Here is a 24,874-nt window from a genome sequence, read left to right as displayed (position 1 = left end):
GAAGCGGTGGCAGCCGTACCTTCAGTCTCCAAAGACGACGATGTTAATGAGAAAGCAAACGCCTCGACAGAGTCTACCGCGCAAAAAGAACGCACGACTGCTCCCTTCTCAAACGGAGAATATTTTTAACTCTGCCTTTAAAGTGACTGTCAATACGTGTTTTGTTATCTGGAATTGCTTCCAAAGTGCTTTTACGACGTGGCTTGTATTTCCAGCGTTATTTCTGTTTGATATCGGACTGGTTTTAGGTCTTGTTCCTGTTTAGTCCACCACAATTCCGCCACAGGCCTATCGACTTGCTACTCTCAATATTAATAAGATACGCAGCGCTCTTAAACTACAACATTTAAAAGACTTTTTATATGCAGCTGATGTAGACATTTTGTTTGTACAAGAAGTAGCAGAGATCGGACTTGATTGCATACCAGGTTATAATGTCATCACTAATCCTGGGGCCGGTTGCAAATTAGGTACAGCTTTTATTGTGAAGGAAGGTATCATTATTCATGACGTCACGAAACTGCCGAACAGTAGGGGCATTGCGGGCGCTTTTTATAACAACAGACTAATTAATGTATATGCCCCATCCGGTTCCAGTAATAGACGTCCAAGAGCAGACTTCTTTAAAGAAGAAATAGTTCCTCTATTTGGCGTCCGCCACGACAATGTCATCTTCGGAGGCGACTTTAACTGTGTCATCAGTGCAAAGGACCAAACTCCCAATCTTAACAAATCACTTGAACTGGAACGAATTGTACGAGACTTGCGCTTAGTTGACTCTTGGGAGCTCAAGCATGGTGCAGCACCTGGGTTTACCCATATCACGACCCATTCGGCAAGCCGTCTCGATCGCATTTATGTCACACCCACTTTGAGGCATAACATTCTGCAGTCAGAAGTATGGCCAGTGGCGTTCTCAGATCATGCTGCATACATCTGTACAATCACTCTCGACCGACAACGGACGTGTCGATACAGGGGCCTGTGGAAATTAAATGTTTCACATCTACAAGACTCGGCGTGTCAAGAAGCCTTCCTCAATACCTGGCGAGAATGTGAGCACAGATTTGCCTCTTATAATTCGGCCATTGATTGGTGGCTCAGGTGCGCCAAACCTAAAATTAGGTGGTGTTTCATGAACTACGCACGGGAAAAGGGCTTTTGGCTTCAAAGGACGATCAATTTCTATTTTCATTGTCTGCGGGAACTGTATATGCTCGGCACTTCGGCTGTCGAGAATTGTCAACGAATTAAGAAAATCCAGGCCAAAATCCTAACCCTAAGGAGGACGCAGCTAGAAGGCTACAAAGTCAGGTCACGGGTCCAGACTACTGTACACCAAGAACTCACCTCAGTCTACCATATGATCCAAGAAAGTAGGAAAGGGTCCCGTAAAATACTGACGGAGTTAATTGCTGAGGATGGCGCAACGCTGACTACGCACAACGAGATTAAAGCGGCGGTGCTAAACTACTTCACCACCTTGATGTCCAATAAAGAAGTTAACGTGCAAGCGCAGGATGCTCTTTTGAATAATTTGCGCAACAGAGTCAGTCTCGTGGACGCGGAAAAGCTATTGGACGAGGCAACCGAAGAAGACGTGGAATATGTACTCTGGGAAAGTGCCAAGAATAAATCCCCCGGACCTGACGGAATTCCCGCCGAATTCTATCAAAAATTCTGGAACACCATAAAGGCGAAGATCACTTGCATCTGTAACGAACTTCTAGACCACAACAACGTGATCCCCACCAGCTTCTGTGAAGGCATTGTCGTTCTAATTAAAAAAAACTCAGGCAGAGCACACGTAAAAAAACTAAGACCGATAACGCTGCTCAACAGCGACTATAAAATCTTTGCGAGACTTTTGGCCCACAGGCTTAAATCTACAATGACCAGTATCATTGGCCCTTACCAGACCAGTGTGGGAAAGGATCGGAAAATTCAACAGACTTTGTGCGACTACCGTGATTTAATCTCCATTGCGGAAGTCTGTAAGTTGAAATGTGCCATCATGTCCTTGGACTTCGACAAAGACTTTGACAGGGTCAACCACCAGTATCTCTTTCGTACCATGTATGCGATGGGCTTTCCACCTGGGTTCGTCGCAATTATACAACAGATGGTAGCGAATAATTTATCCAGAGTCATCATCAATGGCCAACCTACCCGAGCGATAGAGATAGCCAGTTCCGTCAGGCAGGGCTGCCCAATGTCCATGGCGCTTTTTGCGATTGCCATTGAGCCTTTGTTAGCTACCCTGACGCAAAGTTTACAGGGCGTCGTCATACATGGCTCCCGAGTAGTGTGCAAGGCGTATGCAGACGATGTCGGTTTCCTTGTACTAAATAGAACTGAAGTGGAGACCGCACTACAGCTAGTCAGGCAATTTGAGCAAGCGTCGGGTGCACAACTAAACTGGACAAAGTCTGGAATATTCAATATTGGCCGCGGCCTAGGATCGCACCCTCACGGACAACTACGTCAGCTGAAGATTTTCAAGTGTCTTGGAATTGATTTTCAGAGTAACATTCGGCACACCATTGCAACCAACTATAGAAAGCTTCTACGGACTATTCGTGCCAGCATACGAGAACACAGTGTACGAAAACTAAATGAAATTCAGAAAGTAACGGTCGCAAATGTATACCTCACCTCGAAACTCAATTATATCGCTCAAGTTTTACCAATGTCTACACTCACTGCAAGACGAATTATGTCAGCTTTAGGACAGTTTGTCAGCCATCACCACATTTTTAAAGTCCAGTTTGACACCTTAACGCTTGCCACAAAAAATGGTGGCTTAAATCTTGTCGATGTTGGAAAGAAGGCGCAAGCTTTATACATATCAAAAACTTTCCACCAATGGAAACACTCAGCTGATAGTCTCGCTGCTCACCTGCTTACTGAGATAGCTCCCGCCGACCTCAGTCCACCAATCACGGTGCAACATATTCCGAACGGACTTTACCACTTAAAATGGTTTTTACTGGAGTACAGTTATGTACAAACACGGATCCCCGAACAGGAAATGAAGACAGTGAAACACGTTTACCAGGAACTTCTAAAAGATAAGAAGAAAAATAACATCGAAGAAAAATACAACCTTTTCGACTGGAAGGTAATCTGGGAGAACATCCATTGTCCGTACTTGCCGTCAACAATGAAAGCCACTTGGTATTTCGCAGTTAACAGAAAATTGGCCACTAACTCCAAACTACATAACATACACCTCGCAGAATCACCTTTGTGCACAACGTGTAATTTAATAGATACTGATGAACACAGGTTTGTGTGCGACAACGTAAAAGATATATGGGAATATATCACGAACAAGTTAGCACTCATCAGTCGAACATCGCCCAGATACATAACCCCTGCTGCCTTTCTGACGCCGGACGATACCCCGTACCCACGGACGAGAAGGAACGCTCTAAACTGGTTAAAAGCCGCTACTGTACATTACTTATATACAAAAGCAGAAAAGAGTAAAGACGACTTCTGGGTCTATCTTACAACTCACCACCATATACTAATGAAAACGAAAAACTATAAGGATAACTTCGCCAACTACCTGCTCAAAACTATAACGTAAACAAAGAAAAAAGTGACTGCTACATCAATTGATTGAATTTCATGTTAACGAACATTCAGCAGATACTCACTCCAGATAAGACGGACCATTTATACGGCGAATACTACGTCATGTTGACCGAACCACGAGTTACAAACACCTCTGAAGTAATCGATTGGCAAGATTTCAAGCTTCATTTGATACGAAGAAGAAAATTCAGTTTTTCTGTTTTCGAGAATTTAATTTAGTTCTCTTTCAATTTCGCAGAGTTCCAACCAAAGCCTTTCTATTTTCGAAGAAATGGATTTTCACTTTCCTTTTAACTTCTTTGACGTTTTCTGTTACCACGAGGCAATGGAGCCGCAATAAATTTCAGTTCCTCTTTACTTCCTATGGATGCTTGTATCTGCACGACGCATGTAATCCACAACGTTTTTCATTTTCCTTAAATTAAAGGCCCTTGATGCCGCGCCGACGAAGGCGACTAAATGGCGAGCGGAAGGACGGGCTACAAGGGGTGGATGGAGGCCCGTAAATAAAAGAAAAAGAAAAAAAAAAAAAAAAAAAAAAAAAAAAAAAAAAAAAAAAATGGATAAGGCGTCGGACTTCGGATCCGAAGATTGCAGGTTCGAATCCTGTCACGGTCGAGTTTTTCCAGTTCTGCAAAAGATGCATGCTGTTTTACTGAGTTGTTTGAGTACTACAAATCTAGTTGAAAGTTGCTGCTGTCCGCTTCCTGGCTGCAAACCGCCGTCTACCTGAAGCTCAAGCAAGACAAAGGGGTTGTGTAGCGAAATTTTCGGCACAGTGCCGATCAGGAGAGATTTTTGGAACTACTGCGTCTGACTCAGGACCCAAGAGCTGCGCCACAGGCGTCTGCGCACAGTCGAGCATGTGTGTTGAATAATGGTGCTGATAGCCACGTATCATTTCAAGTAGATTTGATGCCTTTCGGAAAATTTATTTCATTGAATAGGAATTGTAGCTCATTTGTGGCAGCAGGAAATAAGCTGTAGTCAAAAGGATCTTCCATAGATGGTCGCAGGTCGCATAAATACTGTATGGCTCGTGACGCGTTGTGTGGAGCCCGGCTAGCTCAGTCGGTAGAGCATGAGACTCTTAATCTCAGGGTCGTGGGTTCGAGCCCCACGCTGGGCGGCGCAAAATTTTGTGTCTACGCGGATGCAACCTGCGCCCCTCTCGTGAGCCTTGCGTAATGAACGTAACGGGTTACGACGATGCCTAGCTTCGTATGAATATCAGAGGAATGGTTTTTGAAGCTGAAAGTAGCTCTGAAATGAAATAAAAGTGTTGTTTTGGAATTTTAGGCGTACATCGATATCGTGTGAGATGTGTAGGAAAGCAGCAGCTGTGCTAACTAAATACAAATAATGGTCGCTAATGCGGTGCGTTTCCAGCTGAAGGGCTCCGATTGACTGGTCCATAAGATTGAAGTACCCGAAATGTGCACTAGGCGGCGCCTCCTTAGCTCAGTGGCAGAGCGCTGGTCTAGTAAACCAGAGGTCGTGAGTTCGATCCTCCCAGGAGGCAAAAGAATTTTGTAACAGCCCCTTCTAACGTAGATCTTTCGAAAAAAGCGGTCAAGGATATAAAAAATTATGAATGGGTTCGGTATTTAAGAAATGCTCTCGCAAATGAATAGTGCGAATGGTGCTATTAAAGTAGGCACCAGAAACTGCTGCTTTTGGCAGTCTCCGGAGAATGCCGACGTGGAATACTTAGTTCTTGTGATGTATTTTCTACCCCTGGTAGAGACCCTCGCGGTTGTCGTCGTCGTCGTCGGCGCCGCCGCCGCTTTGGTAATAGAGGCAACTCGCCATTGTATGACATAGGGTGAGGCACCTTCTGCAAGCGACTGAGATGGCAGTAAGCAATTGAAGCTGATTTGCAACCTCTTGTTTCATCAGCGTCACAAGGGCTTGAATGTAACTTGCGATGGGACACAGCAAGAAGTAGCGTCGCCTTTTTAGTACTGAAATTGGAGATGGAGAATTGCGTCAAAGATGGGAAATTCATTCCGGCAAGCGTACAAATGGCGACAATGAGGTGTGTGTGGGGAAGCATATTGCGCCAGTGACCGTGTGGCCTAATGGATAGTTCCGCTTGCGACGCCGTGCAGGTCGCACGTGTTGTGCCTTCGCTCCGCAATAGCGTGTGCAAGCCGTGACTACTTTCTTTGTTTACGTTGTTTGCTAGATTTGCTGTATTGTGCTTCCGTCAGTTCACTTTTAGTGTTTTGTGACGTTTTGTGTTAGCGGTCTCGACCGTTTAATAAGTGGATATGTCGTCCAGGTTGTTCCCAAGGAAATGTACTCTGTGTTTCGAATTTGACAAGTCTACACGCCATGTTCAACCGAGTTCCATGGAAGTTCACGATTTCATAGTGGATGTCATTGGTATTACGTCTGACCAGGTTCATACTGCCTATTACGACACAGATCTCTACTGTTTCTTCGTCAAGTTGTTAAACCCTGTGTTACTGGAGAGGATTCTGTTAAAACATGGTAGCCGAGCTGAGTTCCGTCATCGTGACGCCTCGGTGAGTACTGTTCTCATATCCAATGCTGATGTAGAATACAAAAATGTCCGTGTGTACAACCTGCCGCCGGAAGTTGGAAACTGTTATTTACGTGAGATTTTGACGAAGTATGGGGAGGTCAAGCAAATCCGTAACGAACGTTGGTCTAGTCAACATCGGTTACAGTGTTTTAGTGGCGTCCGGTCAGTCGAAATGCACGTCAAGCAAGATATCCCCTCCCATCTTATTGTTTGTGGGTATAAAGTTCATGTCACGTACAGTGGGCAACCAGGCACATGCTTTATTTGTAATGAAACTGGCCACTTGCGTACGAACTGCCCTAAACGTGTATTTGTTCTCAAAAATACTTTGGAACAGCGTAAAAAGTTGACATTGGCCGATCTTGTTAGGGAGGCTCCAATCACGGACATCGAACGCCCTCGTGATAGTGAAATATTGCCCCCGGAGCCTGGTTTGCCTGTTGCCGACTTTCCACCCTTTCCTTCAAAACCGGTTACAGATACGCCTTCCTCCAAATCTGACGTGCAGCTGCTGAGCCACAAACGGCGCAGAACGTGTGATGATGATAGTCCGGACGAGGCTCTCCAGGAATTAGAACTCGACGTCCCAAAAGAGATGCCGGTTACGGTTACTGACTCAAGTTTTTCTGAACCGTCGCACGCAGCTGTCGACGCTGCGGCTATTGACGTCATTCCGAGTGACGTACAGGCAGCTTTGGCACCACAACAGCCGAGCACGCCGCCTGAAGTCGCGACGTCACCACAGGCCGACTCACAACAAGCGCGTGCTTCCGATAAGCATAACGAGGAAGGCAGTACTTGTGTACAAACTGAAGGAAGTCAAAGTCCGTCTACAAACAAACACGAAGTTCGTGCTAGTGACAACAAACAAACTTGTCCACCTTCTGAGTCAGTTCTTTCTGCAGATCAGATGGCTGAGGCGTCACATCACGTTATGGATTGCGAAGTCACTCAGGACCCTCCCACACCTCCGTCTGCCGATGTGTTCCCTAGCAGAGCACGTAGTAGGACCAAAGTTCAACCGAACGTCAACGCAGTACGGAAGAAAAACAAACCCAACGACACACAAGTGACTGTTCGTGATCCTCCCGACAATGCAGCCCATTCCGAAGTTTCTCTGACATTGTAATGCGACCAGTGTTGTTTAGTGACCCTTTACGTACCTCACTGTAATAATGGCACAAGCGTACAAATTCGTCTCCCTGAACATAAATAAGATTCGATCTGATCTCAAAATTGCGGCCCTACAGCAGTTTCTATACGAATCTGACGCTGATATTGTGTTGTTGCAGGAAGTTACTGTTTTAAATCTCTTCATCTCTGGTTTTAAAACCATATCAAACGTTGCTCCTGAGGAAAGTACAGGTACCGCACTTTTATTACGGGAAGGTATTCCAGTTGGGGAGATCGAGTTTTTAGATTCCGGTCGAGGAGTGAGCTGTAAAATTTTTGATGTAACCCTTGTTAATTTATATGCCCCATCAGGCAACAGCAACAAATTCGAACGGTCACGTTTTTATAAGGAGGATGTTACATATCTGTTGAGGAGCAGTCCTCAAAACCTGATAATAGGAGGTGACTTCAACTGTGTTCTACGTAAAAACGATCAGTCCCCTAATTTTAATTACTGTAAAGAACTGCACGAGCTCGTTAAGAATATTAAGCTGAAAGATGCTTGGGAACTGAAGTATCCTACTTTAGTTAAATTCACTTTTTTCACCGTTACTTCATGCAGCCGTCTGGATAGGATTTATCTATCGGACTGTATCAGTGACAGACTCCTAGCGGTTGACGTAATCCCGGCTAGTTTTACCGACCATTGCGCTTTTACGGCAACGGTTCACTTAAATCGACAGCCTACCAAATTATTTCGTTCCCCGTGGATGTTAAACATATCGCATCTGGCGGACGCTGAGTTATTTGACGTTATCAGGCATGTGTGGGAAACTTGTTTGCGTTCCATCACTTTTTATCCGACTAAAGCGATGTGGTGGACCACTGTTGCCAAACCAAAGCTTCGAAAAAGTCTCATTTATTATAGTGCTCAGAAAGCACGCGCCTTCAAGAGGACCTTTGAGTTTTACTACACTGTGCTGCGACAACTGTATGATTCATCCACTGCGACCAACACTAACTTTCCGTCAATTCAACGTGTCAAGGCTAAACTTGTCAGCTTGAAGCGTCAACAATTGGAAGGTCTGAAAGTTAAATCCAAACCTAAATCTGTTTTAGCCGACGAAATGACATCTATGTACCATTTATTCAAGCATTTATCACGTCGCCGCCGGGCTTTCATTGATGTTTTGGAAAGAGATAATGGGGAATTACTCTCTACTCAAGCGGCCATTATTAGTGAAATTCACCAACATTTCCAACGACTGTATTCCAGTGAAATTGTCAATGAACCTGCTGTCAGTGCAGTGGTCAATGTTTCTGATAGGGCGATTACTCCTGCTGACAATGTCGACTTTTTATCGGATTTCACTCCCGAGGAAGTTTTAGCCTTGATCTCTGAATCGCCTTCCTTTAAATCGCCTGGTCCTGATGGTTTGCCCAAGGAATTTTATATCAAATTCTGGAATGTCCTTGGTGGTACTTTTACTGAAATTGTTAATGAAGTCATGAGTGGTGGTCCTCTTCCTGCCGAGTTCAAGGTGGGTAGAATTGTTTTAGTCCCGAAGAGAACTGGTCACAAGCGAGTTGATAATCTCCGTCCAATCACATTGTTGAACTTTGATTATAAAACGATTGCCCGAGCGATTAATAGCAGACTGACCCCCATCTTTGGGAAAGTTATTCATTCACACCAGTCTTTTCTTCCAGGGAGATCCATTATGACTCCGGTTGCAGAGTACAGAGACGTTATTTCAGTAGCGGCCGTAACCAACATCAAATGTGCTTTCCTTTTTCTTGACTTTTGCAAAGCTTTTGACCGCGTTAGTCATCACTATTTAGAACGCATCCTGCAACGAATTGGACTCGAAGAACGAGCTGTGGCAGTCATTCGGCATATGATAACAGGCATTACTGCTAGGATCACCGTTAACGGTCAGCTGACACAAGCTGTTGGTATACGACGAGGTGTACCGCAAGGCAGTCCGTTGTCGATGTCGCTCTTTGTTTTGTCGCTCGAGCCATTTCTGAAGAGATTGTGTATCACATTAACTGGCCTTTCTGTCTTAGGGAGCAATCTTACTGTGAGGGCTTACGCCGATGATGTTGCTGTTATCCTACGTCATGAGTCTGAAGTGGCCCAATTGCGGGCTGAGATTGATACTTAAAGCACTGCGTCTGGAGCGAAACTCAGTGAGGGTAAATGTAAGGTTCTAAGCTTACGGGGCTTCGAATCTCTTGCTATACCGTGGGCACAGATCGTCGAACAACATGTTGCTCTGGGAATCATCATCGATAGGTGTCCTTTACGTATGGCAGCTAAAAACTGGAAACTTACTGCCAATCGAATACAGGGAGCTATAGTGGAAAACACCTGGCGATCGACAAATATCCTCCAGAAGATCAGGATTTTGAATACATACATACTCTGTAAAGCTTATTATGTCGCTCAGGTGTTCCCTCTTCCCAAAATGCAAGCCCATAAGATCATGCGTTTGTCCAGTAGGTTTGTGTGGCTCGGTCATATTTTTAAGTTAACCTATACCACACTGTCTAAGTCAGTGCAAGCTGGGGGCCTGCAACTCAATGATATCCGTCGAAAGGCGACAGCACTCTATATAAAACGAACAACTGTGATAATTACCACGATGCCCCATACTATCACATCGAAGCTGTTTCGCATTGTTCGCCCTAAATGTATGAAACCGCCAATTGACATCGGGAAACTAAACTTTCAATTGCAACATGTCGGTGTTTATTACCTCGAAATGAGTTACTTAGGTGACAGTGTTTCCACAAGTCCTTGTCTCACGACAGTGTTCTTAATTGCTCAGTGGCAGAAGTACGAAGCTCCAAATACAATTGAAATGCACTACCCAAGAATCGTCTGGACGGCAGTGTGGACCAATATTACTCTCAAAATTCATTCTTCCGATGTGCTTTCCGCCTGGTATAAAGTTGTCCACAATCTTATTCCAACCAACGAAAAACTCAACCGCATTGGCTTAAGTGCTACTGACAACTGCCTCAAATGTGGATTAGTAGACACTCTGAGGCACAGGTTTACTTGCTGTGGACATCAGTTCAACTGGCATTGGGTGCGGAAACGATTGGCGCTGCTCACACGTAGCACTGAAAGTCTTTATACAACTGATATCCTCCTGTGGCCTGATACACGGTTTTACCCCAAAACGAAAAACAATACTGTTATGTGGATGCTGGGACATTTTGTCAATTACGTCATAACGCAACACGGAGAAGACAATATTACTGCCTTTACTGCTTATATGGCAACGGCATATTGGCGAAGAAACCAGTTCCCACACATTAAGAGGGATTTTGGCAATATGTTAACAATCCTGTTTGAGAAACAGGGAATTGGGTGATTCTAAAGTAAATCCGCGATTCCTGTCACCATTTCCATGGTGAAGTTCCCAGGTACAAGACAACAGTGAATAATATTTCGTTATCATTTCGCCTATGGCGCTTGAAGAACCTGAAGTTTTCTTTTCTTTCTTATTCCTCATTATTTGTTTTTTGAGGGAAGAGACATCTCTTTTTTTTTTTCCTCTCTTCTTGGTTTTGAGAAAGATTTCTAATTTTCGTTGGCACTTATATTCCAAAAAGAAGAAGCAATGAGCTCCTTGTAATCACGAAGAAATTGAATTCCTTTTGTGTACTGTTGTACGATGCCAGTGAATCTGGAGACATTGATTTCATTTGATTATAGCTGAAGAAGCTCGCCAAGGAAGGCATTCATGGAGAGCGCAAGGAGGGCTGTAAGGGGAGAAGGGAGGCCCTAAATAAAAAAAAAAAAAAAAAAGAAAAAAAAAAAATGGATAAGGCGTCGGACTTCGGATCCGAAGATTGCAGGTTCGAATCCTGTCACGGTCGAGTTTTTCCAGTTCTGCAAAAGATGCATGCTGTTTTACTGAGTTGTTTGAGTACTACAAATCTAGTTGAAAGTTGCTGCACAGTTCCGCTTTAGACGCCGTGCAGTGTGGACGTGCCTAGTCTTCCGCTCCGCCGTAGCGTTACGTATAGTGGACTATCGTTTTTGTTACGTGTTGTTTGCAACTTCTGAGAGTATTTCTCCGTCGTTGTTTCGTACCTTGTGTTACTTTCTGTCCTTATTTCAGTGTTTTTTGTGTAGCGGTTTCGACCGCATATTTTGAAAATGTCGTCCCAGGTTATTCCTCGTCAGGCTACAGTTAGTTTTGCTTTTGACAAGTCAACCCGCCATGTGCAACCTAGTTCTCTTGAGATTCATGATTGGTTGGTAGATACCTTTGGTGTTCATTCGGATCAGGTGCACACTGCTTATTTTGATACCGAACTGTATGTTTTCTTTGTTAAGTTTATGGACCCACTTCAGGTTGATAAAATTCTTTCTAAATATGGTCATCAAGTTCTCTTTCGGCATCGGGATGATTCTGTAAGTACCGTGCTGCTTTCCAATGCTTCCATCACGTATACCAATGTTCGTGTTTACAACCTTCCACCGGAGGTGGATAATGTCTATCTTAAGGAGGGTCTACAGAAGTATGGTGATGTAAAGAGCATTCGCCTTGAACGCTGGTCAAGCCAACATCGCCTGCAATGTTACAGTGGTATTCGTTCAGTCGAAATGCACGTTAAGCAGAATATTCCATCTCACCTGCAGATCGGTGGATATCGTGTCCATGTAACATATAGTGGTCAGGTTGGCACCTGTTTTTTGTGCAATGAAAGTGGTCACGTGCGTACCGACTGTCCGCGGAGAGTTTTTGTTTTAAAAAATTCTCTCGAACAGCGTCGCAAGTTAACGGTCGCTGACCTCGTTGCAGGTGGTTCTGCTCTTGGTGTAGCACAGTCCAGTGGTAGTAGCGCCCCGCCACAGGTTTTGCGCACCCCTGATACAGAATTTCCTCCTTTGCGTGCTAAATCTGATGTTGTTCCGTCTGTCCCTCAGGTGGGTGTGCCACTTTTGAATAATAAGAGGCGTCGCCCACACGATGGAAATAGTACGGATGAGGATCTCCCTGAGATGCCCCAGTCCGAGCGACCGGCATCCTCCGAGCCACTGTGTACTGTAGCTGCTCCCTGCCCTCCTGAGGTAGCGGTTCCGGTGGCGGCTGCTGGCGCCCCTCCGGCCTCCTACGCAGCTTCTCTCGAGTCGGGTCGTCGGTCGGGCCTGTTGGCGCCGTCTTCCGAACCGACTTCGATGTCACAACAAGTGGAGCCGCGACAACTTCCTGCTTCGCTGCCCCATACCTCTGCCAGCGGAGCTGCTCCGCTTCCTTCCAACTCTGCGGCCTCGGACCTTCCTGCTCACGTTTCGCCTCCGTGCAGTCCATGTTTGCCGGAAGCTAGTGCAGGTGTTGACCATTCCGTTTTGTCGGATGTTTCCCCCGCGACCCCGGATCCCGCATGTGGACCGGCGCGGGTGGTGTCGGATACAGAACTTGACCCTCCTACGTCACCGGCGGCTGAAGTTTCCTTGCCCGTCAGCCGACGCAAGTTACGCGTTCAGCCGAACGTTAATGCTGTTCGTAAAAAACCGAAACGTAAGGGATCCGCGGAACGGGGTAGCAGTCCCCCTCCCTCGGATGCCTCCGTCACCCCTGCTATGGACTGTGACGCTGGTGCGTCGGTGTAGGTTATTTGTTTTCTCGCTTTTCTCTCTATGGTTCAAGCATACACCTTTCTTACCTTAAATGTTAACCGTATTGAGTCCGACTTTCGCATTGCCTCTTTGCGGCAGTTTATTTACGACGCCTGTGCGGACGTAGTGTTTTTGCAGGAAGTGTTGTTTTCTGATCTCTCTCTACCTGGATTTCAAACTGTTTTTAATGTCGCGCCGGAATATTCAACAGGAACTGCTCTTTTCTTTCGAGAGGGCATTCCTATTACTGACATTGAATTCCTTGACTCTGGCCGTGGGATTGGTTGTCGTCTTTTTGATCTCCGCCTCGTTGTTTTGTATGCCCCCTCTGGTTCGGGTCACACTGTGGCTCGATCGCGCTTTTATAAAGAAGAGCTTATTTATCTTTTGCGCCAGAGTCCTCGGAGTCTCCTGCTCGGAGGCGATTTTAATTGTGTTTTACGCCCTGCAGACCAGTCCCCCAATTTTAATTATTGCCGTGATTTACATGACTTAGTTCGTACGATGCATCTGCGTGATGTTTGGGAACACAAATATCCAACCCTGGTGAAATATACGTTTTTTACCGCGTCCTCATGCAGTAGACTCGACAGATTCTATTTATCTGATTTTTTATGTGATAAAATTCTTTCTGTCGATGTTATTCCTACTAGTTTTTCTGACCATTGTGCTTTTACTGCAACTGTAAATCTTAGTCGCCAACCTGCAAAACTTTATCGTTCCCAGTGGATGTTAAATGTTTCCCACCTTGCCGACAGTGCTATGGATGATGTTATAAGTGGCGTGTGGGAGCGATGTCTTCGCTCTGTCCCGCGATACCCCTCCTTGCTGGTTTGGTGGACTGCGTTTGCCAAGCCCAAGATTCGTCAGACTTTGATTTTCTACTGTGCTGCTAGGACGCGTGATTTTAAGAACACGTATGAATATTACTACTCTGTCCTGCGTGAACTATATGACGCGGCGGGTACCTCTCCACTGCGGATCCATGATGTTCGTCGTATTAAAGCCAAGCTCTTGAGCCTTAAACGACGACAGATGGATGGTCTGCGAGTTAAGTCGAAACCTCACTCTCTTGTTGAAGGTGAACTGACATCCTTGTACCACCTGCTACGGCATCAGACTCGTCGTCGTCGCTCCTTCATCTCTTCTCTTACGGTGGATGATGGGCGACAGCTTAGTGCACAGGAGGAAATGGTTCGTGCTCTTCATCAGTATTACACTAGTCTATATTCTGCCGATGATTCTGGTGAGTCTCTTTCGGATGATGTCTTTGGGGATCTAACTGCGACGATCGCGCCTGACGCGAACGGCGAATTTCTCCGGGAGTTCCAGGTAGATGATGTTTTCGATTTTATTGCTCGCTCTCCGTCCAGTAAATCGCCGGGTCCAGACGGCCTGCCTAAAGAATTTTATCTCCGTTTTTGGCCTCTTTTGGGTGGCATTTTTACGCAGATTTTAAATGAGATTGTCAGAGGGATGGATGTGCCTGCCGATTTTAAAGTAGGGAAAATTGTTTTAATTCCGAAGTCCTCTGGTCGTTTATCTGCTGCCAATCTTCGTCCGCTCACATTGCTGAATTTTGACTATAAGACAGCTGCTAGAGCGCTCAATAGCCGGCTGTCTTCTCTGCTTCGGGGTGTGATTGGTGCACATCAATGTTGTTTTCATGATAGATCTATTCTGACACCAGTAGCCGAATATCGGGATGTTGTCTCGGTTGCGGCGGTTACAAACGTACATTGTGCCTTTGCCTTCCTTGATTTTTATAAGGCTTTTGATCACGTCAGTCATGTGTTTTTAGATCGTGTTTTAGGTACAATAGGTTTTAACGCTTCATCACGTGGTGTTCTTGGCAATTTGTACAGGGGAATAACAGCTCGGGTGTCAGTCAATGGGCAGCTGACGCCGCCCATTGCTATCCGCCGCGGAGTGCCTCAGGGTAGTCCGCTCTCTATGTCTTTATTCGTTTTGTCCCTGGAACCGCTGCTTCGGACTATTGCTCTCAAGCTTCAGGGTATGTCCCTCTCTGGTGGGAAGCTCTCGGTTAAGGCATATGCGGATGATGTCGTTGTTCTCCTCCGTCAACGAGATGATATCCCGTTGTTGAAAGGGGCAGTTGATGCATACTGTCGTGTCTCTGGAGCGCGTCTCAATCAGGGTAAATGTAAGTTCCTTGATATTCGAGGATTTCGCGATGCTGACGTCCCTTGGGCCACTTTTGTCGATCGCCATACGTCCTTGGGGATTATCATTGATCGGTGTCCTCTACAAATGGCGGCTCTCAATTGGAAATCTGTCACCGAGAAGATACAGGGGGCTCTGATGGTCCATGAGCAGCGCTCTGCTACCATTTTGCAAAAAGTCCGAATTTTAGACACCTACGTCCTATGTAAAGCTTATTATGTTGCTCAGCTGTTCCCACTTCCCATGATGGTGGCGAAAAGGTTGCGCCAATTGTCTAGCAGGTTTATATGGAAGGGCCATCTATTCAAGTTACGTTACGAGGTAATGACGAAACCGCGTCTCTCCGGAGGCTTGGGCCTCTCTGACATTACTCGCAAGGCGTCTGCTTTGTACGTCCGCCGAACGACTCTAATTGTTACGCAAGAAGTGACTTCAATTACATCCAGGCTTTTTACTGTTGTGCGTCCGGCGAGCCTTGCTCCACCTGTCGATGTCGGACGCCTAAATTTTAAGTTGAAACACATTCGGGAATTTTACATTGCGGTGAGTTACCTCGGTGACGTCTTCTTGCGGCGACCGGTGCCAACGACCAAGGGCTTGATTGCCCGCTGGGAGGGGCTGGCCAGTCCCAATCCAATAGAACTGGCGTCTCCATCCGTGTCCTGGAGGAACGTCTGGAAGAACGTTAGTCTGCCGATCCACTCTATGGCCGTGGCGTCCACGTGGTATAGGGTAATAAATAATTTGGTTCCCACCAATGTACGACTGCACCGTATTGGTCTTTCTGACACGGACACCTGTACTCGGTGTGGTCTCCTGGATACCCTTGAACATCGATTCACCTGCTGTGGGCACCTTGCTAATTGGCGTTGGCTCAGGAAACAACTTGCTTTTGTCACTAGGTCTGCTGAAGCCGCTTATACTATTGACATCATCGTCCGGCCCGATTCTTCCTTTTTTCCGCGGACGAAGCTCCATACCGTCATGTGGTTGATTGGCCATTTCGTACATTTTGTCAACAGTTGTCATGAAGAGGATGGACACCTAGCGTTTCGGCAGTACATGCTTACTGCTTACTGGCAGCGCTTGCGATTGCCAGGCCTCCGAGATGATTTTGCCAATATGCTTAGCCTGACATTTGAAAGAGAGGGTGTTGGCTAAGGTCACCTGTGTGAGCCATTTTCTTTTATACTGTTTCTGAATTTGCCGCCTTTATGTATGTTTCTTCTCTACTCCAGGACTGAAGTTTTCGTTTTTTAACCTTTATTTCAGTAAGCAGTCTACATAAAAAAAAAAAAAAAAAAAAAAGTTGGGAGAGCGTTAGACTGAAGATCTAAAGGTCCCTAAAAAAAAAAAAAAAAAAAAAAAAAAAAAAAGTGGCAGAGCGCTGGTCTAGTAAACCAGAGGTCGTGAGTTCGATCCTCACAGGAAGCAAAAGAATTTTGTAACAGCCCCTTCTAACGTAGATCTTTCGAAAAAAGCGGTCAAGGATATAAAAAATTATGAATGGGTTCGGTATTTAAGAAATGCTCTCGCAAATGAATAGTGCGAATGGTGCTATTAAAGTAGGCACCAGAAACTGCTGCTTTTGGCAGTCTCCGGAGAATGCCGACGTGGAATACTTAGTTCTTGTGATGTATTTTCTACCCCTGGTAGAGACCCTCGCGGTTGTCGTCGTCGTCGGCGCCGCCGCCGCTTTGGTAATAGAGGCAACTCGCCATTGTATGACATAGGGTGAGGCACCTTCTGCAAGCGACTGAGATGGCAGTAAGCAATTGAAGCTGATTTGCAACCTCTTGTTTGATCAGCGTCACAAGGGCTTGAATGTAACTTGCGATGGGACACAGCAAGAAGTAGCGTCGCCTTTTTAGTACTGAAATTGGAGATGGAGAATTGCGTCAAAGATGGGAAATTCATTCCGGCAAGCGTACAAATGGCGACAATGAGGTGTGTGTGGGGAAGCATATTGCGCCAGTGACCGTGTGGCCTAATGGATGAGGCGTCGGACTTCGGATCCGAAATTGCAGGTTCGAATCCTATCACGGTCGAGTTTTTCCAGTTCTGCAAAAGATGCATGCTGTTTTACTGAGTTGTTTGAGTACTACAAATCTAGTTGAAAGTTGCTGCTGTCCGCTTCCTGGCTGCAAACCGGCGTCTACCTGAAGCTCAAGCAAGACAAAGGGGTTGTGTAGCGAAATTTTCGGCACAGTGCCGATCAGGAGAGATTTTTGGAACTACTGCGTCTGACTCAGGACCCAAGAGCTGCGCCACAGGCGTCTGCGCACAGTCGAGCATGTGTGTTGAATAATGGTGCTGATAGCCACGTATCATTTCAAGTAGATTTGATGCCTTTCGGAAAATTTATTTCATTGAATAGGAATTGTAGCTCATTTGTGGCAGCAGGAAATAAGCTGTAGTCAAAAGGATCTTCCATAGATGGTCGCAGGTCGCATAAATACTGTATGGCTCGTGACGCGTTGTGTGGAGCCCGGCTAGCTCAGTCGGTAGAGCATGAGACTCTTAATCTCAGGGTCGTGGGTTCGAGCCCCACGCTGGGCGGCGCAAAATTTTGTGTCTACGCGGATGCAACCTGCGCCCCTCTCGTGAGCCTTGCGTAATGAACGTAACGGGTTACGACGATGCCTAGCTTCGTATGAATATCAGAGGAATGGTTTTTGAAGCTGAAAGTAGCTCTGAAATGAAATAAAAGTGTTGTTTTGGAATTTTAGGCGTACATCGATATCGTGTGAGATGTGTAGGAAAGCAGCAGCTGTGCTAACTAAATACAAATAATGGTCGCTAATGCGGTGCGTTTCCAGCTGAAGGGCTCCGATTGACTGGTCCATAAGATTGAAGTACCCGAAATGTGAACTAGGCGGCGCCTCCTTAGCTCAGTGGCAGAGCGCTGGTCTAGTAAACCAGAGGTCGTGAGTTCGATCCTCACAGGAAGCAAAAGAATTTTGTAACAGCCCCTTCTAACGTAGATCTTTCGAAAAAAGCGGTCAAGGATATAAAAAATTATGAATGGGTTCGGTATTTAAGAAATGCTCTCGCAAATGAATAGTGCGAATGGTGCTATTAAAGTAGGCACCAGAAACTGCTGCTTTTGGCAGTCTCCGGAGAATGCCGACGTGGAATACTTAGTTCTTGTGATGTATTTTCTACCCCTGGTAGAGACCCTCGCGGTTGTCGTCGTCGTCGGCGCCGCCGCCGCTTTGGTAATAGAGGCAACTCGCCATTGTATGACATAGGGTGAGGCACCTTCTGCAAGCGACTGAGATGGCAGTAAGCAATTGAAGCTGATTTGCAACCTCTTGTTTGATCAGCGTCACAAGGGCTTGAATGTAACTTGCGATGGGACACAGCAAGAAGTAGCGTCGCCTTTTTAGTACTGAAATTGGAGATGGAGAATTGCGTCAAAGATGGGAAATTCATTCCGGCAAGCGTACAAATGGCGACAATGAGGTGTGTGTGGGGAAGCATATTGCGCCAGTGACCGTGTGGCCTAATGGATGAGGCGTCGGACTTCGGATTCGAAATTGCAGGTTCGAATCCTATCACGGTCGAGTTTTTCCAGTTCTGCAAAAGATGCATGCTGTTTTACTGAGTTGTTTGAGTACTACAAATCTAGTTGAAAGTTGCTGCTGTCCGCTTCCTGGCTGCAAACCGGCGTCTACCTGAAGCTCAAGCAAGACAAAGGGGTTGTGTAGCGAAATTTTCGGCACAGTGCCGATCAGGAGAGATTTTTGGAACTACTGCGTCTGACTCAGGACCCAAGAGCTGCGCCACAGGCGTCTGCGCACAGTCGAGCATGTGTGTTGAATAATGGTGCTGATAGCCACGTATCATTTCAAGTAGATTTGATGCCTTTCGGAAAATTTATTTCATTGAATAGGAATTGTAGCTCATTTGTGGCAGCAGGAAATAAGCTGTAGTCAAAAGGATCTTCCATAGATGGTCGCAGGTCGCATAAATACTGTATGGCTCGTGACGCGTTGTGTGGAGCCCGGCTAGCTCAGTCGGTAGAGCATGAGACTCTTAATCTCAGGGTCGTGGGTTCGAGCCCCACGCTGGGCGGCGCAAAATTTTGTGTCTACGCGGATGCAACCTGCGCCCCTCTCGTGAGCCTTGCGTAATGAACGTAACGGGTTACGACGATGCCTAGCTTCGTATGAATATCAGAGGAATGGTTTTTGAAGCTGAAAGTAGCTCTGAAATGAAATAAAAGTGTTGTTTTGGAATTTTAGGCGTACATCGATATCGTGTGAGATGTGTAGGAAAGCAGCAGCTGTGCTAACTAAATACAAATAATGGTCGCTAATGCGGTGCGTTTCCAGCTGAAGGGCTCCGATTGACTGGTCCATAAGATTGAAGTACCCGAAATGTGAACTAGGCGGCGCCTCCTTAGCTCAGTGGCAGAGCGCTGGTCTAGTAAACCAGAGGTCGTGAGTTCGATCCTCACAGGAGGCAAAAGAATTTTGTAACAGCCCCTTCTAACGTAGATCTTTCGAAAAAAGCGGTCAAGGATATAAAAAATTATGAATGGGTTCGGTATTTAAGAAATGCTCTGCAAATGAATAGTGCGAATGGTGCTATTAAAGTAGGCACCAGAAACTGCTGCTTTTGGCAGTCTCCGGAGAATGCCGACGTGGAATACTTAGTTCTTGTGATGTATTTTCTACCCCTGGTAGAGACCCTCGCGGTTGTCGTCGTCGTCGGCGCCGCCGCCGCTTTGGTAATAGAGGCAACTCGCCATTGTATGACATAGGGTGAGGCACCTTCAGCAAGCGACTGAGATGGCAGTAAGCAATTGAAGCTGATTTGCAACCTCTTGTTTGATCAGCGTCACAAGGGCTTGAATGTAACTTGCGATGGGACACAGCAAGAAGTAGCGTCGCCTTTTTAGTACTGAAATTGGAGATGGAGAATTGCGTCAAAGATGGGAAATTCATTCCGGCAAGCGTACAAATGGCGACAATGAGGTGTGTGTGGGGAAGCATATTGCGCCAGTGACCGTGTGGCCTAATGGATAAGGCGTCGGACTTCGGATCCGAAGATTGCAGGTTCGAATCCTATCACGGTCGAGTTTTTCCAGTTCTGCAAAAGATGCATGCTGTTTTACTGAGTTGTTTGAGTACTAGAAATCTAGTTGAAAGTTGCTGCTGTCCGCTTCCTGGCTGCAAACCGGCGTCTACCTGAAGCTCAAGCAAGACAAAGGGGTTGTGTAGCGAAATTTTCGGCACAGTGCCGATCAGGAGAGATTTTTGGAACTACTGCGTCTGACTCAGGACCCAAGAGCTGCGCCACAGGCGTCTGCGCACAGTCGAGCATGTGTGTTGAATAATGGTGCTGATAGCCACGTATCATTTCAAGTAGATTTGATGCCTTTCGGAAAATTTATTTCATTGAATAGGAATTGTAGCTCATTTGTGGCAGCAGGAAATAAGCTGTAGTCAAAAGGATCTTCCATAGATGGTCGCAGGTCGCATAAATACTGTATGGCTCGTGACGCGTTGTGTGGAGCCCGGCTAGCTCAGTCGGTAGAGCATGAGACTCTTAATCTCAGGGTCGTGGGTTCGAGCCCCACGCTGGGCGGCGCAAAATTTTGTGTCTACGCGGATGCAACCTGCGCCCCTCTCGTGAGCCTTGCGTAATGAACGTAACGGGTTACGACGATGCCTAGCTTCGTATGAATATCAGAGGAATGGTTTTTGAAGCTGAAAGTAGCTCTGAAATGAAATAAAAGTGTTGTTTTGGAATTTTAGGCGTACATCGATATCGTGTGAGATGTGTAGGAAAGCAGCAGCTGTGCTAACTAAATACAAATAATGGTCGCTAATGCGGTGCGTTTCCAGCTGAAGGGCTCCGATTGACAGGTCCATAAGATTGAAGTACCCGAAATGTGAACTAGGCGGCGCCTCCTTAGCTCAGTGGCAGAGCGCTGGTCTAGTAAACCAGAGGTCGTGAGTTCGATCCTCACAGGAGGCAAAAGAATTTTGTAACAGCCCCTTCTAACGTAGATCTTTCGAAAAAAGCGGTCAAGGATATAAAAAATTATGAATGGGTTCGGTATTTAAGAAATGCTCTCGCAAATGAATAGTGCGAATGGTGCTATTAAAGTAGGCACCAGAAACTGCTGCTTTTGGCAGTCTCCGGAGAATGCCGACGTGGAATACTTAGTTCTTGTGATGTATTTTCTACCCCTGGTAGAGACCCTCGCGGTTGTCGTCGTCGTCGGCGCCGCCGCCGCTTTGGTAATAGAGGCAACTCGCCATTGTATGACATAGGGTGAGGCACCTTCTGCAAGCGACTGAGATGGCAGTAAGCAATTGAAGCTGATTTGCAACCTCTTGTTTGATCAGCGTCACAAGGGCTTGAATGTAACTTGCGATGGGACACAGCAAGAAGTAGCGTCGCCTTTTTAGTACTGAAATTGGAGATGGAGAATTGCGTCAAAGATGGGAAATTCATTCCGGCAAGCGTACAAATGGCGACAATGAGGTGTGTGTGGGGAAGCATATTGCGCCAGTGACCGTGTGGCCTAATGGATAAGGCGTCGGACTTCGGATCCGAAGATTGCAGGTTCGAATCCTATCACGGTCGAGTTTTTCCAGTTCTGCAAAAGATGCATGCTGTTTTACTGAGTTGTTTGAGTACTACAAATCTAGTTGAAAGTTGCTGCTGTCCGCTTCCTGGCTGCAAACCGGCGTCTACCTGAAGCTCAAGCAAGACAAAGGGGTTGTGTAGCGAAATTTTCGGCACAGTGCCGATCAGGAGAGATTTTTGGAACTACTGCGTCTGACTCAGGACCCAAGAGCTGCGCCACAGGCGTCTGCGCACAGTCGAGCATGTGTGTTGAATAATGGTGCTGATAGCCACGTATCATTTCAAGTAGATTTGATGCCTTTCGGAAAATTTATTTCATTGAATAGGAATTGTAGCTCATTTGTGGCAGCAGGAAATAAGCTGTAGTCAAAAGGATCTTCCATAGATGGTCGCAGGTCGCATAAATACTGTATGGCTCGTGACGCGTTGTGTGGAGCCCGGCTAGCTCAGTCGGTAGAGCATGAGACTCTTAATCTCAGGGTCGTGGGTTCGAGCCCCACGCTGGGCGGCGCAAAATTTTGTGTCTACGCGGATGCAACCTGCGCCCCTCTCGTGAGCCTTGCGTAATGAACGTAACGGGTTACGACGATGCCTAGCTTCGTATGAATATCAGAGGAATGGTTTTTGAAGCTGAAAGTAGCTCTGAAATGAAATAAAAGTGTTGTTTTGGAATTTTAGGCGTACATCGATATCGTGTGAGATGTGTAGGAAAGCAGCAGCTGTGCTAACTAAATACAAATAATGGTCGCTAATGCGGTGCGTTTCCAGCTGAAGGGCTCCGATTGACTGGTCCATAAGATTGAAGTACCCGAAATGTGCACTAGGCGGCGCCTCCTTAGCTCAGTGGCAGTTCCGCTTGAGACGCGACAGCGATCGCACGTGCTGTGTATTCGATCCGCCGTTTCCCTCGGGTTGTGACTATTTACTTTCTGTGTGTGACGTTTCTTTGTCTTCTTTTCTTCGTTGTTTCGTCGCCTTAGTGTTTGTGTTGTGTCTTGTGTTTGTATAGCGGCTCTTGCCGCATTAATTAAGTGTTATGGCTTCCCGGTTGTTTCCGCGGAAGTGTACTCTCAGTTTTCAGTTTAACAAGGCTACCAGGAATGTTCAACCAACTTCGTTGGAAATTCACGAATGGATTGTGGATACGATTGGCATTACATCGGACCAGGTACATACGGCGTATTTTGACACAGAACTTTACTGCTTTTTTGTGAAATTGTTGAACCCGGTTTTGCTAGATAAGATTTTACTTAAACATGGTGAGCAAGTGTCGTTCCGTCATAGAGATGGTTCTGTTAGCAGTGTTACTGTTTCAAATGCTGAAATTACGTATACCACAGTTCGGGTTTATAATTTACCCCCTGAAGTTGAAAACAGTTACCTCAAGGAAGCTTTGCTTGGTTATGGTACCGTTCGGTCAATTCGAAATGAACGTTGGTCTGCACAACATAAGCTGCAATGTTATAATGGTGTCAGATCGGTTGAAATGCATATTAAGTCGAACATACCGTCCCATCTGGTTGTATGTGGTTATCGTGTTCATCTTACTTATGAGGGGCAAGTTGGTACGTGTTTTCTATGTAATGAAAATGGTCATGTTCGTGCTAATTGCCCTAAGCGGGTGTTTGTGCTTAAAAATGGGCTAGCACAACGCCGCAAATTAACGGTTGCCGATCTTGTGCCAGCAGCTTCCTCCACTGTCTCGTGTCAGCCTCCTGCAGTAGATTCTTCACAACGGGTGACACCTTCCTCTGATGCAGGTTTTCCCCCGTTACCCACTCGCCCAGATGTATCGGCTGCTTCTACGCCGATCCCGTCTGTTTCCAATAACAAACGCCGTCGTGCTAGTGATACCGGTAGCACTGATGACGAAGCTGCTGTTTCGCAGCCGGTTTGCGGATCTGACGAGAGACTTCCGGAATCTCCCATGCTTGTTTTGGATTCTGTTCCCACTGTGTCTCCTGCTTTGCCTGATGACGTCAAACTTGCTGCCACGCCGTCGGCGCAAGAGCCCCAACATTCGGTCGAGGTGGTGTTGACATCCCCCCCGACACAGGCATCACCACATGTTGACGACACTTCGGTGCAGACAGCTGTTTGTCGGAAAATCGCTTCTAGAACTGCGCGCTCCGCTTCAGCGGATTCCAACCCTATCTCTCCACCTCCTACACTTCCAATACCTACACCTTCTGATGCCGGTGCCGATGTTCCTGATGCAGTTTTCCCCTTGCTTGCTCCTTCTTCTGATTCCTCTCGCCCTGCTAATCCTTCGGATGCCTTGGTTGACGTGCCTGATCTCGAACCCCCCACTCCACCTGCTCTTGAATCTGGTGTGCATCAGATACGCCGTCGGGTGAAAGTGCCCCCCAATCTTCACGCGGTGCGGAAAAAACACAAGCATGCAAAGGATGACTCTGATTCCGTTGATTCCGGGCAATCACCCTCTGCCATGTCTGATGTTGATGATCTGGATGTCGTTGCTTCTAATGTGGTGTAATTAGGGTTCATTTTCCCTTTTGTTTTGTTGATGTTGCAGGCGTACACGTTTATTACCTTAAATATAAATAGCATTCAATCTGCTCTGAAGTTAGCGTCTCTGCAGCAGTTCATTTATGACTCTGCAGCTGATGTTGTTTTCCTGCAGGAAGTCTCCGTTGCACACCTGTTTGTTCCTGGCTTTCGCACTATTATAAATTTTGCGCCTGAGTTTTCCACAGGTACTGCCTTACTAATTCGTGACGGTATCCCCGTTACCGAAATTGAGCTCTTAGACTCGGGAAGGGGTATTGGTTGTCGGTTATTTGACACAACCTTGGTTAATATTTACGCCCCCTCTGGTTCCAGCAAACGGCAGGAAAGGTCTCGTTTTTATAAAGAGGATCTGATTTATCTTTTACGCAAAAATCCTGCGACTTTGATATTGGGGGGTGATTTTAATTGTGTATTACAAGCTACGGACCAATCGCCTCATTTTAATTATTGTTTCGAGCTACATTCTCTTGTACGTCAACTACGACTACGCGATGCGTGGGAGGTTAAACACCCCACTTTAGTTAAATTTACATTTTTTACTGCCACGTCAAGTAGTCGACTGGACCGATTGTATATTTCTGATCCCCTTAGTGTTTCTGTTTTAAATGTAGATGTTATTCCAGCCAGTTTTACGGATCATT

The 24,874-nt window shown here is 46.2% G+C and overlaps 11 non-coding genes across 11 annotated transcripts; all 11 read left to right on the top strand.

Annotated features, from left to right (window-relative positions):
- The first annotated feature begins 4,659 nt into the window (after positions 1-4,659).
- On the top strand, positions 4,660-4,732 carry Trnak-cuu. Its single transcript has one exon. It is a non-coding gene; the product is annotated as a tRNA-Lys (tRNA).
- A 321-nt stretch (positions 4,733-5,053) lies between these two features.
- Trnat-agu lies at positions 5,054-5,125 on the top strand. Its single transcript has one exon. It is a non-coding gene; the product is annotated as a tRNA-Thr (tRNA).
- A 12,456-nt stretch (positions 5,126-17,581) lies between these two features.
- Trnak-cuu lies at positions 17,582-17,654 on the top strand. Its single transcript has one exon. It is a non-coding gene; the product is annotated as a tRNA-Lys (tRNA).
- A 321-nt stretch (positions 17,655-17,975) lies between these two features.
- On the top strand, positions 17,976-18,047 carry Trnat-agu. Its single transcript has one exon. It is a non-coding gene; the product is annotated as a tRNA-Thr (tRNA).
- A 1,052-nt stretch (positions 18,048-19,099) lies between these two features.
- On the top strand, positions 19,100-19,172 carry Trnak-cuu. Its single transcript has one exon. It is a non-coding gene; the product is annotated as a tRNA-Lys (tRNA).
- Positions 19,173-19,493: 321 nt separating this feature from the next.
- Trnat-agu lies at positions 19,494-19,565 on the top strand. The gene has a single exon. It is a non-coding gene; the product is annotated as a tRNA-Thr (tRNA).
- Positions 19,566-20,106: 541 nt separating this feature from the next.
- Positions 20,107-20,179, top strand: Trnar-ucg. The gene has a single exon. It is a non-coding gene; the product is annotated as a tRNA-Arg (tRNA).
- A 438-nt stretch (positions 20,180-20,617) lies between these two features.
- Positions 20,618-20,690, top strand: Trnak-cuu. Its single transcript has one exon. It is a non-coding gene; the product is annotated as a tRNA-Lys (tRNA).
- Positions 20,691-21,011: 321 nt separating this feature from the next.
- Positions 21,012-21,083, top strand: Trnat-agu. The gene has a single exon. It is a non-coding gene; the product is annotated as a tRNA-Thr (tRNA).
- A 542-nt stretch (positions 21,084-21,625) lies between these two features.
- Trnar-ucg lies at positions 21,626-21,698 on the top strand. Its single transcript has one exon. It is a non-coding gene; the product is annotated as a tRNA-Arg (tRNA).
- A 438-nt stretch (positions 21,699-22,136) lies between these two features.
- Trnak-cuu lies at positions 22,137-22,209 on the top strand. The gene has a single exon. It is a non-coding gene; the product is annotated as a tRNA-Lys (tRNA).
- The last annotated feature ends 2,665 nt before the right edge of the window (positions 22,210-24,874 follow it).

This window comes from Schistocerca piceifrons, unplaced genomic scaffold, assembly GCF_021461385.2.
Source record: "Schistocerca piceifrons isolate TAMUIC-IGC-003096 unplaced genomic scaffold, iqSchPice1.1 HiC_scaffold_1772, whole genome shotgun sequence".
Lineage (NCBI taxonomy): Eukaryota > Metazoa > Arthropoda > Insecta > Orthoptera > Acrididae > Schistocerca > Schistocerca piceifrons.
Note: the sequence above shows the minus strand (reverse complement) of the source record. Positions and strands in the feature narration are given on the sequence as shown.